General features: G+C 36.2%; 1 long non-coding RNA gene across 3 annotated transcripts in view; it reads right to left on the minus strand.

Moving 5' to 3' along the window:
• The window catches only part of LOC132686018 (uncharacterized), a 147,210-nt gene extending 137,122 nt beyond the window's left edge, over positions 1 to 10,088 (minus strand). The window contains exons 1-3 of one of the 3 annotated variants that reach the window (XR_013553233.2): positions 8,749 to 9,850; positions 8,165 to 8,238; positions 6,159 to 7,407 (exon numbers count right to left, since the gene is read on the minus strand). This is a non-coding gene — a long non-coding RNA (uncharacterized LOC132686018). The other 2 variants (XR_013553234.2, XR_013553235.2) reach the window with 2 other exon arrangements.
• Positions 10,089 to 10,138: the final 50 nt, after the last annotated feature.

Below are 10,138 nucleotides of genomic sequence, written 5' to 3' on the forward strand. Positions count from 1 at the left end.
AGTTAAGATCATAGATTCTGGAGCCACGGTGCCTGAATTTGAAACCTAGCTCTACTACGAAGCTATGCAAGTTTAAGCAACTAACTTAATCTCGATGTCTCAGTTTTCTCATCTACAAAATGGGAATAACATTTGAAACTATTCCATATGGTTGTTGAAAGATAAAGAACTTAAAACAGCGCTGGGACTCACCCTTTTAGCCAAAACAGAGTAACAGGGACTGATTTTATGCTCCCACCTAAAGCTACCAAAAACAAATAGAATATATGAAATAATGATTTTCAAGACACAGTAAGTATATCAGGCAATGAAGGACAGTGATCCCTGAGACATGGGAAACAAATGAAGCAAGTCTGAATGATTTCCCCAATTTATTGCCTTGAGTTCCCAGATCACAGTATAGAAGGAAGGTGAGGGGAGGATCCAGGCAAAGCTTGCAAGACTCCCTAAGTTGAGAAGATGGAATTCAGAGTATGAGGAGAAGAATGGGGCTAGCGTTTGCAAGACAAAGTACCAGAAAGGAGAGAGCTGCAAACAAACAAACAAACAAACAAAACCCCGGAAATCATGGGAACCAGCAGAGCATCCCCTCAAGTATTCAGCATGTGCCAGGTAAGGAAACTATGAGAGGTGAGGGCAAGAACTGTCCAAAAGCATCAGAGAGCACTCAGTACTCACACAGGACCAGGAAGAGTGGCCATTGCCACCAGTCATACTGGACAATCACACAATTCACAGAACATTTGGTAGAGTATTCAGAAGACTTTTACCTCAGGAGCAGGAAATAACTAATCTTGACTAAACATTTCTCTGGTCACATTTAACATATTTTAAAAACAATTCTCAAAAAGATAAAACTCTTTCCAAGTAGCAACTGCATCTCAAAACAAAGTTCAAAAATATTTATAGGAAGGGGCACCTGGGTAGCTCAGTCAGTTAAACATCTGACTCTTGATTTTGGCTCAGGTCATAATCTCACACTCCTGGGATAGAGTCCGATGTCTGGCTCCTCACTGAGGGTGAAGCCTGCTTGAGGTTCTCTCTCCCTCCCTCTCTCTCTGCCCCTCCCCACTCATTCTCTCTCTCTCTCTCTCAAAAAATAAATAAACATTAAAAAAATATATTTATAGGAAAACAAAAATAGCAAGCAAAATTCACAACAAGGTAAAATTCACAATGTCTTGAACCAAATCAAAGATTACCAGGTATGCATAGAAGCAGGAAAACATGAATCAAATGGGGAAAAATTAATCAACTGAAACTGACCCAGAACTAACACAGATGTTAGAATCATCAATGACATTAATTATAATTAGTAATGACATCATGATTATATTCCACATGTTCAAAAGTTATGGACAGACATTAAAGATATAAAAAAAAAAAAAAAAAGGCCCAAGGTGGACATCTACAGATGAAAGCTACAAAGTCTGTGATGAAAAGACACATCAGACGAGATTAGTGGAAATTAGACATTAGAGGAGAAAATATTAGTGAATTTGAAGACACAGCAATAGAAATTATACAAAATGAAACAAAAATTTAAAAATGAAAGGAGCATCAGAGAAGTATAGGAAAATATCAAGTGGCTAACAAATTGCGTAATGGAAGCCCCCAAAGAAGAGATTGGGGAGGATGGAAAATATATTTGAAGAAATAATGGCCAGAAAATTTTCAAATTTCATGAAAACTATAAATCTACACATCCAAGAATCTCAAATAACCTCCAGCACAAGAAACATGAAAAAAGTACACCATGGAACATCATGCTCAAATTGCTCAAAAACAGTGATAAAGTACAAATCTTAAAGGCAGACAGAATGAAAAGATAAATTATATACAAAGGAACAAAGATAATGACAATAGATTTCGCATCATAAAGAATACGGCCTAGAAGACATGGAGCAGCATCTGTAAAGTATTAAGAGAAAAAAAAAAGGCAAACTAGAATTTTATACTCAGTAAAATATCTTACAAAGACAAAAGCAAAATAAAGACTTTTTCATTCAGAAGGGAAATTATACCTGATGGAAATAGATATAATCTGCACAAAGGACTAGAGACTGTAAGAAATTGTTACTATATTAATAAATATACAGACTTTCTTATTTATATCTTTGAAAAAGGTAACTGTTGGGGCCCAAGGGTGGCTCAGTAGATTGAGTGTCAAACTTTTGGTTTCAGCTCAGGTCATGATCTCACGGTTATGAGATCATGCTCCAAGTTGGGCTCTGCACTGAGCTTGGAGCCTGCTTAAGATTCTCTCTCTCTCCCTCTGCACCTCCCCTGCTTACATGCTTTCACATGCACGCATGCTCTCTCTCTCAAAAAAAAAAAAAAGATAAAGATAATTGTTTGAACAAAGATAGCAATAAATTGTGAGGTTTATACCAGGTAAAATTAAGATGTATAAAAACAATAACATAAAGGCCAGGAAGGAAGTAAAGATATACAGTAAAACCTTGGATCGTGAGTAACTTGTTCTGTGAGTATTCTGCAAGAAGAGCAAACATTTCTAATAAATTTTAACTTGATAAATGAGTGAAATCTTGCAACAGGAGTAGTAAGTGATGCCAAATGTCACATGATCACAACTGAGCCAATGGTTCTTGAAATTCGCTTTGATATACAAGTGCTTTGGATTACAAGCATATTTCTGGAATGAATTATGCTAGCAAGCCAAGGTTTTACTATACAATTTTCTTATACTATATGTTAAGTGCTATATTACCTGAATGTCAACTGTGATGAATTAAAAATGTACACTATGATGCCAAATGACCACTAAAATAACAAAACAAAGAGTTACAACTAATAAGTTACCATAGGAAATAGACAGAATCTAATAAAAAAAAATCAGTACAAAGATGATAGGGAAAGGGAACAATGTCCTAGACAAAGACAAAGACTTGAATGTTTTGGTTTAAGGTTCAGCTTAGAGGCGTAAGACCTAAACATAATAATCACATTAAATGTATCAACACACCAATTAAAAGGCAGAGATTGTTAGATTAGATAGAAAAGCAAGACCCACTAGATGCCACGTAAAATAAAGGTACAAGTAGGTTAATAGTATAAAAAAAAAATAAGAAAAGGAAAAAGAGATAAACCAAGCTAATATTAATCAAAGAATGCTAGAGTGGTAAATTAATACCAGCCTAAGATTTTAGACTAACATTATCAGACAAAAGAAGGGAAGATTTTATAATAATAAGTGGGTCAAATAATCAACAAGACATACAATCCTAAATGTTTATGCACCTAACAGCAAAGCTTCAAGGCACATAAAACAAAACTCACAGAAATGCAAAAAGGACAAATCCACAATTCTAGTAGATTTCAATTACCATCTCTCAATAAATAACTGAATAAATAGAAAACCAATAACAATATAGGAGACATAAAAATTATAATCAACCAAAATTGACTTGATTGGTGCTGACAACGCTCCATCCAACAAGAGTAAAATACATGTTCATTTCATATGCACACAAAACATTTCCCAAGAGAGACTACATTCTGGGCCATAAACAAGTCTCATTAAGTATAAAAGGATTCAAACTACACAAACTACTTCTCTGACCACAATAGAATTTAAAAAAAAAAAACCTTCTACACAGCAAACAGTCACCAAAACTTAATGGCAATGGATAGGAGAAGATATTTGCAAATGACGTATCAGATAAAGGGTTAGTATCCAAAACCTATAAAGAACTTATCAAACTCAACACCGCCCCCCACCCTGCAAAATAATCCAGTGAAGAAATGGGCAAAAGACATGAACAGACACTTTTCCAAAAAAGACACCCAGATGGCTAACATACACACAAAAAGATGCTCAATATCATTCATCATCAAATCAAACCCACAATGAGATACCACCTTACACCTGTCATAATGGCTAAAATTAACAACTCAGACAACAATAGATGGTGGCAAGGATGCAGAGAAAAGGGAACACTTTTGCAATGCTAGTGGGAATGCAAACTGGTACAGCCACTGTGGAGAACAGTACGGAGTTTCCTAAAAAAATTAAAAATAGAGCTACCCTACAACCTAGCAATTTTACTACTAGGTATTTATCCAAAGGACACAAATATGCTGATTCGAAGGGGTAAATGCACCTCAATGTTTATGGCAGCAATATCGACAATAGCCAAAATATGGAAAAAGCCCAAATGTCCATCGACTGATAAACAGATAAAGAAGATGTGGTATATATATACAATGGAATATTACTCAGTGATCAAAAAGAATGAAATCTTGCTATTTGCAACAATGTGGATGGAACTAAAATGTATTGTGCTAAGTGAAATAAGTCAGAGAAAGATAAATATATGATTTCGCTCATATGTGGAATTTAAGAAACACAACAGATGAACATAGGGGAAGGGAAGAAAAAATAAGATAAAAACAGAGACAGAGATAATCCATTAGAGACTCTTAAATACAGAGAACAAACTGAGGGTTGCTGGAGGGGTGTTGGGGGAGTGGATGGATTAAATGGGTGATGGGCATTAAGGAAGGTACTTGTTGGAATGAGCACTGGGTGTTATATATAAGTGATGAATCACTAAATCTACTCCTGAAACCATTATTACACTATATGTTAACTTGGATTTAAATTAAAAAACAACAACAACAACAGAATAAATAAGAGAGGTCTCTAAAAATCTCCAAATAGTTGAAACTAAACAAAAGAATTCCAAATAATAATAAAATAAATGAGTAACTAAAAGATGAAATCAAAAGAAAAACTAAAAAACATTTTGAATTGAATGAAAAGAAAAACATATCAAAATTCATGAGAATCTGCTAAAGCAATGTGTAGGAGAAAATTTATAGTACTGAACATTTATTTAGAAAAGAAGAAAGGTTTTAAATCAATGACCTCAATTTCTACTTCAGGAAAAGAAGAGCAAACGAAACCCAAAGTAAGCATAAAAAATAAAATAATAAAGATTAGAGAAAAAATCAAAAAAGTAGAAAACTAATAAAGAGAAATTCAAAACCAAAAGCTGGTTGCTTAAGAAAAATAGAACTGTGGGGCACCTGATGGGCTCAGTCACTTAAGCATCGACTTCAGCTCAGGTCATGATCTCGTGGTTCATGAGTTCGAGCCCCTCACTGGGCTCTGTGCTGACAGCTCAGAGCCTGGAGTCTGCTTTGATTCTGTGTCTCCCTCTCTCTCTGCCCCTCCCCTGCTTATTCTCTCTCTCTCTCTCTCTCTCTCTCAAAAATAAACATTTAAAAAAATTAAAAAAATAGAATTGATAAGCCTCTAAGGAAAGTGATTAAAAAAAAAAAAAAAGAGAGACAAGATACAAACTACCAATATTAGGAATTAGAGAAGTGATCACTACCTAGTCATTAAAAGGATAATAGATATTAGGGGTCCCCACACCACACTTAGTTTTGATAATTAGCACTAGAAAAAGTCAAAGCACTCAGAAAAACTGTTATACTCACAATTACAGTTTATTACAGTGAACAAATACAGATTAACATCAGTAAAGGCAAAATGCACCTAGTGAAGAGTCCAGAAAAAATCAGGTATAAATTTCCAGTGTCCTCTCCCTGTGTAGTTGTAAGGACCGCACTTAACTCTCCCAGCAACTACCTATGACAACACATACAAAGTACTGCCAACTAGGGAACCTCATCTAAAACTTGTTGTCTAGGGTTCTTATTGGATCAGTCATGCAGGCACGGAACACCCACATGACTGACCTTAGCTACCCAGTCTCCAGTTGCTCCAGAGATCAAACTGATAAAGCATGGGCTAGGAATTCGGGTAAACAAAAACAGGCCATTCACCATAAATCATATTGTTAGCAAAAGCCACATGATGAGCACAAAGGCCCTAGGTATTTAGAGACAATTTTATCACACAGGATATTCCAAGGGTTTAGAGGTTTTCTCCAAGGAGCCAGTCAATGGCCAGTCCTCTGTTTGGAATGTGCAGGGTTTGAGCATCACAAACCCTCTAAATGAACTCTTTACTGCACAATAAGAAAATATTATGAACAATTTTATGCCAATACAGTCAATAACATAGAAGAAACAAATATCTTGAAAGAAAAACTATGAAAAGTCACTCAAGAATAAATAATCTGAACAGCCCCTACATCAATCAAAGAAATTCAATTTGTGCTTACCTCACACGTGGAAATTTCAGATGGCTTCACTGGTAAGTTCTACAAAGTAGAATTTATATCAAAGTAATGTAAGTCTTCCAGAAAATTAAAAAGAAAAAGTATTTCTCATTTGGTGAGACCAGCATTAACCTGATCCCTAAACAAGGCAGATACCACACAAAACAATTATACACTAGTATCCTTCATGAACATATGCAAAACTTCTAAACAAAATTTTAGCCAATCAAGTCCAAAAATATACAAACAGCATAATATATTATGTCCAAGTAAAGTTTATCCCAGGATGCAACAGGCCTGTGTAACACAGGCCAATCAATGCAACTCACCATACTAACAATCTAAAAACGAAAAATCCTATTATCACTTCGACAGACCCAGAAAAAGCATGCAAGAAAAATCATTACTGAATTCTGATAAAAGGCTTCAGCAAACTAGGACTAGAAAGGAATTTCATCAGCATGATAAAAGGCATCTAGCAAAAAACCTAAAGGCAACACAATATTTAGTGAAAAACTTTATGCTTTTCCCCTAAGATCAGAAACAAAACAGGGTATCCGATCTCATTTCTTCTATCCAACATTATACTGATGGGTCTTGGCCAGTGCAATATGACAAGAAAATAAATAAATGGCATGCAGATTGGAAAGAAAGAAAGAAAATTGTGATTTGCAGACATGATCATCCATGTAGAAAATCCAAAGAAATCTACCTTAAAAAATTCTGCTGTAACTAATAAGTGTGTTTCTCATGATTGATCAACAAACATAAACCAACTTTATTTCTATATAGTAGACACACACGCACACAAAATTGAATATCGATTTAAAAGTGCTATTTACAAAGGAGCATGCTATTAACTACTTGGGGATAAATTTGACAGAAGATGTGCAAGATCCATTTACTGAAAACTGCAGAATACTGTTGAAATACTATTTTAAGGCTTTATTAAAAAATAAAAGGGCATATTGATTCTTCTCAACCTAATTTTAGTTTTTTATTTACTAACCAATGAGTCCATGGGTGCAACTAAGCAATAAGTAATAAATGGGGTTAATGTTATTCACCATCACAGAAATTCATACTAGAAAGGAATCTCAGAATACAGGAAATGTGGGGATGTTTAATCTCAATACTTAACTTGGAAAGGTTTAGTCTTTCAGCATTTATCTGAAGGCTCAGTAGGCATCAAACATTCTGTAACACACTTGGTGAATAGAAGATGCATCCTCTGATCTTACGGAGCTGTTACCTAACAGAGGGAAATAGAAAATAAACAAGTAAACAAACAAATGCAAATTACTTAAGAGTCGTAATTAGTGCTATTAAAGTAAAAGACCACGGGAATAGGAATGTCACTGAAAGTCTAAGTGGACATTCAAGTCAAAACCTGAAGCAGGAAGAATCAGCCAGACAAGGGAAAGATTATTATGGCCAAATAGAACAGCCTTTGGGAAGGCCCTGGGTAGGACAGTAGGGGTTTGGGGAGAGCCTGGCATACTCCAAACCTCTAAAGAAAGTCAATTTGGAGGGAGTATAGGGACTGTGGAGTAAAGGGAAAGATAAGCCTAATGGTCACTTAGGAGAGGTAGACAGGTGTCAGATTGTGCAGGCCTATGTAAGAACTGGTATTTTATTCAAAGCGCAACAAGAAGCCATTTTATAGTTTTAACCAGGCACACACATTAGATTTTCATTTTTTAAAATATCCTCTCTAGTTGCTCTGCTAGAGAATCAATTGGAGGGAATATAGTGGTCTAGGTTATCACAGATGGCTTCCTCTGGCCATAAACAAACCGGTGAGTAACATATAACATGTTTTTATTTAAAAAAAAATATATATGTGTGTATATATACATGTACGTATATGTATACACATATATACATATACCTACGTGTATATATGTATACACACACATATATATATACATATACACATATGTATATATATCCTAGAACTTAAAAGAAAGAAAAAAAGATGTAGAAAGCAAACCCCAGGGGGACTCTACCTGAGTATAAGTGCTGGGTGTTGGGATTCCTATACACATTTGAAGGCAAGATCACTGAAATAAGGGTTCAGAGCCTGGAAAGGATGATCCATGTGAAAACAAAGGATTAAAAAAACTCAGCCTACTGCTCTACAAAAGCAGTAGGAAGCCTGCTGTTAACTATATATGTAGTTACTATACAGAAGAAATATATACATGTATATTTTAAGGGCACCTACAAAAAAACTGATACCTGACCCCTGGATCATACACAGGGGAAAAGATCCAAATTTATATCACAAGTTGAAAAAATTACTTTAAATTTGACTTAAAGCAACTGAAAGTTCTAGCACCCAGCAAAATCAATCTGCAAAAACAGTCTCTCAATCCAAGATACAGAGGATTTTCATAAAACAAAAAACTTCTTTGAGGCTCAGCTCCCAATTTACATAACATTTGAAGAAAACAGTCACCATGAGGGAAAGCCAAGAGAAACAACAAACAAGAGTTAGAACCTTGTAAACTGGAAACTGTAATTTTACAGAGATGTTATTTTTACTATAATCTCACTCTCATTTTGGTTCTTATTCAGGGCTGACACAAACCTCTTGAAGTGCCATAATTTCCACCTCTATTAACGTTATTGAGAATTCTGGAAATTCACCCTCAGCTAAAAAAAAAAAAAAAAAGTTTATATATAAAAGCTAACAGGGGCCTACAAGGTGCTTTGTTTTTATTAGATGAAACTACATGGCTGATGCTTGTAAATGGGAAACTGAATAACCATTGCTACTGATCCCCACCTGCTAGAAAATCTGTACCTTTCAAGTATGTAGTCTATGTTCCAAAACTTGATGATCTTTCTCGCCAATCCTTTTGAATGGCACTTTAATTTTTAAATGTGAAGAAAAATGAGTTCACATTTAAAATGAAGAGTTTGTGCACTCTTAAATTTCAGAAATTTTTAAGTTTAAAAGTTCAAAGGTTACGAGAGGAATTCCAAATACCCTTCACTTTCTAACTACCTATCTAAACCTGAAATACCGACTCCAACTCTTTTCTTGGTACGGTATTTTGTCTACTTCATTTGAGTTTGCTTAAAAATATTGGCACACTAAAACCAAAATCACACTCGGGATTTTGCAATATAAGCCAAAATAATGCTTTTTTTTTTTAAAACGCATTTTTAGTGATGAGAAACATGAAAAATGTAATAACTGATCCCTTTTAAATCGTCCCATGTCTATGTATTCTGACAACGCTTGCATCTTGGCGTTTGAAATCTTGCTTAAAATGAGAAAACAGAAGCCCAGAGAAGTGCTCAGGATAGAACCACAACACTGAAATCAGGACTCCAAGCGAGAAAAGCCTAGTATTTCTCCATACCCCAGCGCCGATACTGTTTTACCATGGTCTCCTCTGAACTTAAAACTGATAAGGAATCATTTTTAAGGGGAAAGACTTAAGCATTCCTTAGATAGGCTACAGGTCTTCGAGAACCATTCACAACACATGGAAACAGCCCACAATCATGGGAGACAGCTATGCAGAGAAACCCTGCTGAACATGTCTGCTCCCTCCCCATTGTTATATCCCGGCCCTCTGAAATGTTTCTTCACAATTAGAAGCCTAAATCCGAACATTCTCTGGGGTCAGTTCGGAGGACAATTCCGGCGCAGTTTTGAAAAGACCCCCCAGGAGCCCCGACTCACACCCTGCCAGACCTAGCGGGTAACGGGTACCGCCCCCGTGACTTCCCCGAGGACCCCGGAGGCAGGTGCGTCCGCCCTTTTCCGCCGCCGACTTGTAGCCACTTCCTAACTGCCTGTTTATCTCCATCCTCATCCGCGTCGCCAGTCCCTCCCTTATCTCTTGAAGCGATTAACCGAACGAGAGCAGGAGACAGGGAGAGAGAGCAGACTCGGTTCGGAAGACAGAAATGTCGGAGCGGCCGAGCTTTCCCTAGGCCGGCTGTCCGGCACCGCCGGAGGCAGC

Source organism: Panthera onca, chromosome F1 (assembly GCF_046562875.1).
Source record: "Panthera onca isolate mPanOnc1 chromosome F1, mPanOnc1 haplotype 2, whole genome shotgun sequence".
Classification (NCBI taxonomy): Eukaryota; Metazoa; Chordata; class Mammalia; order Carnivora; family Felidae; genus Panthera; species Panthera onca.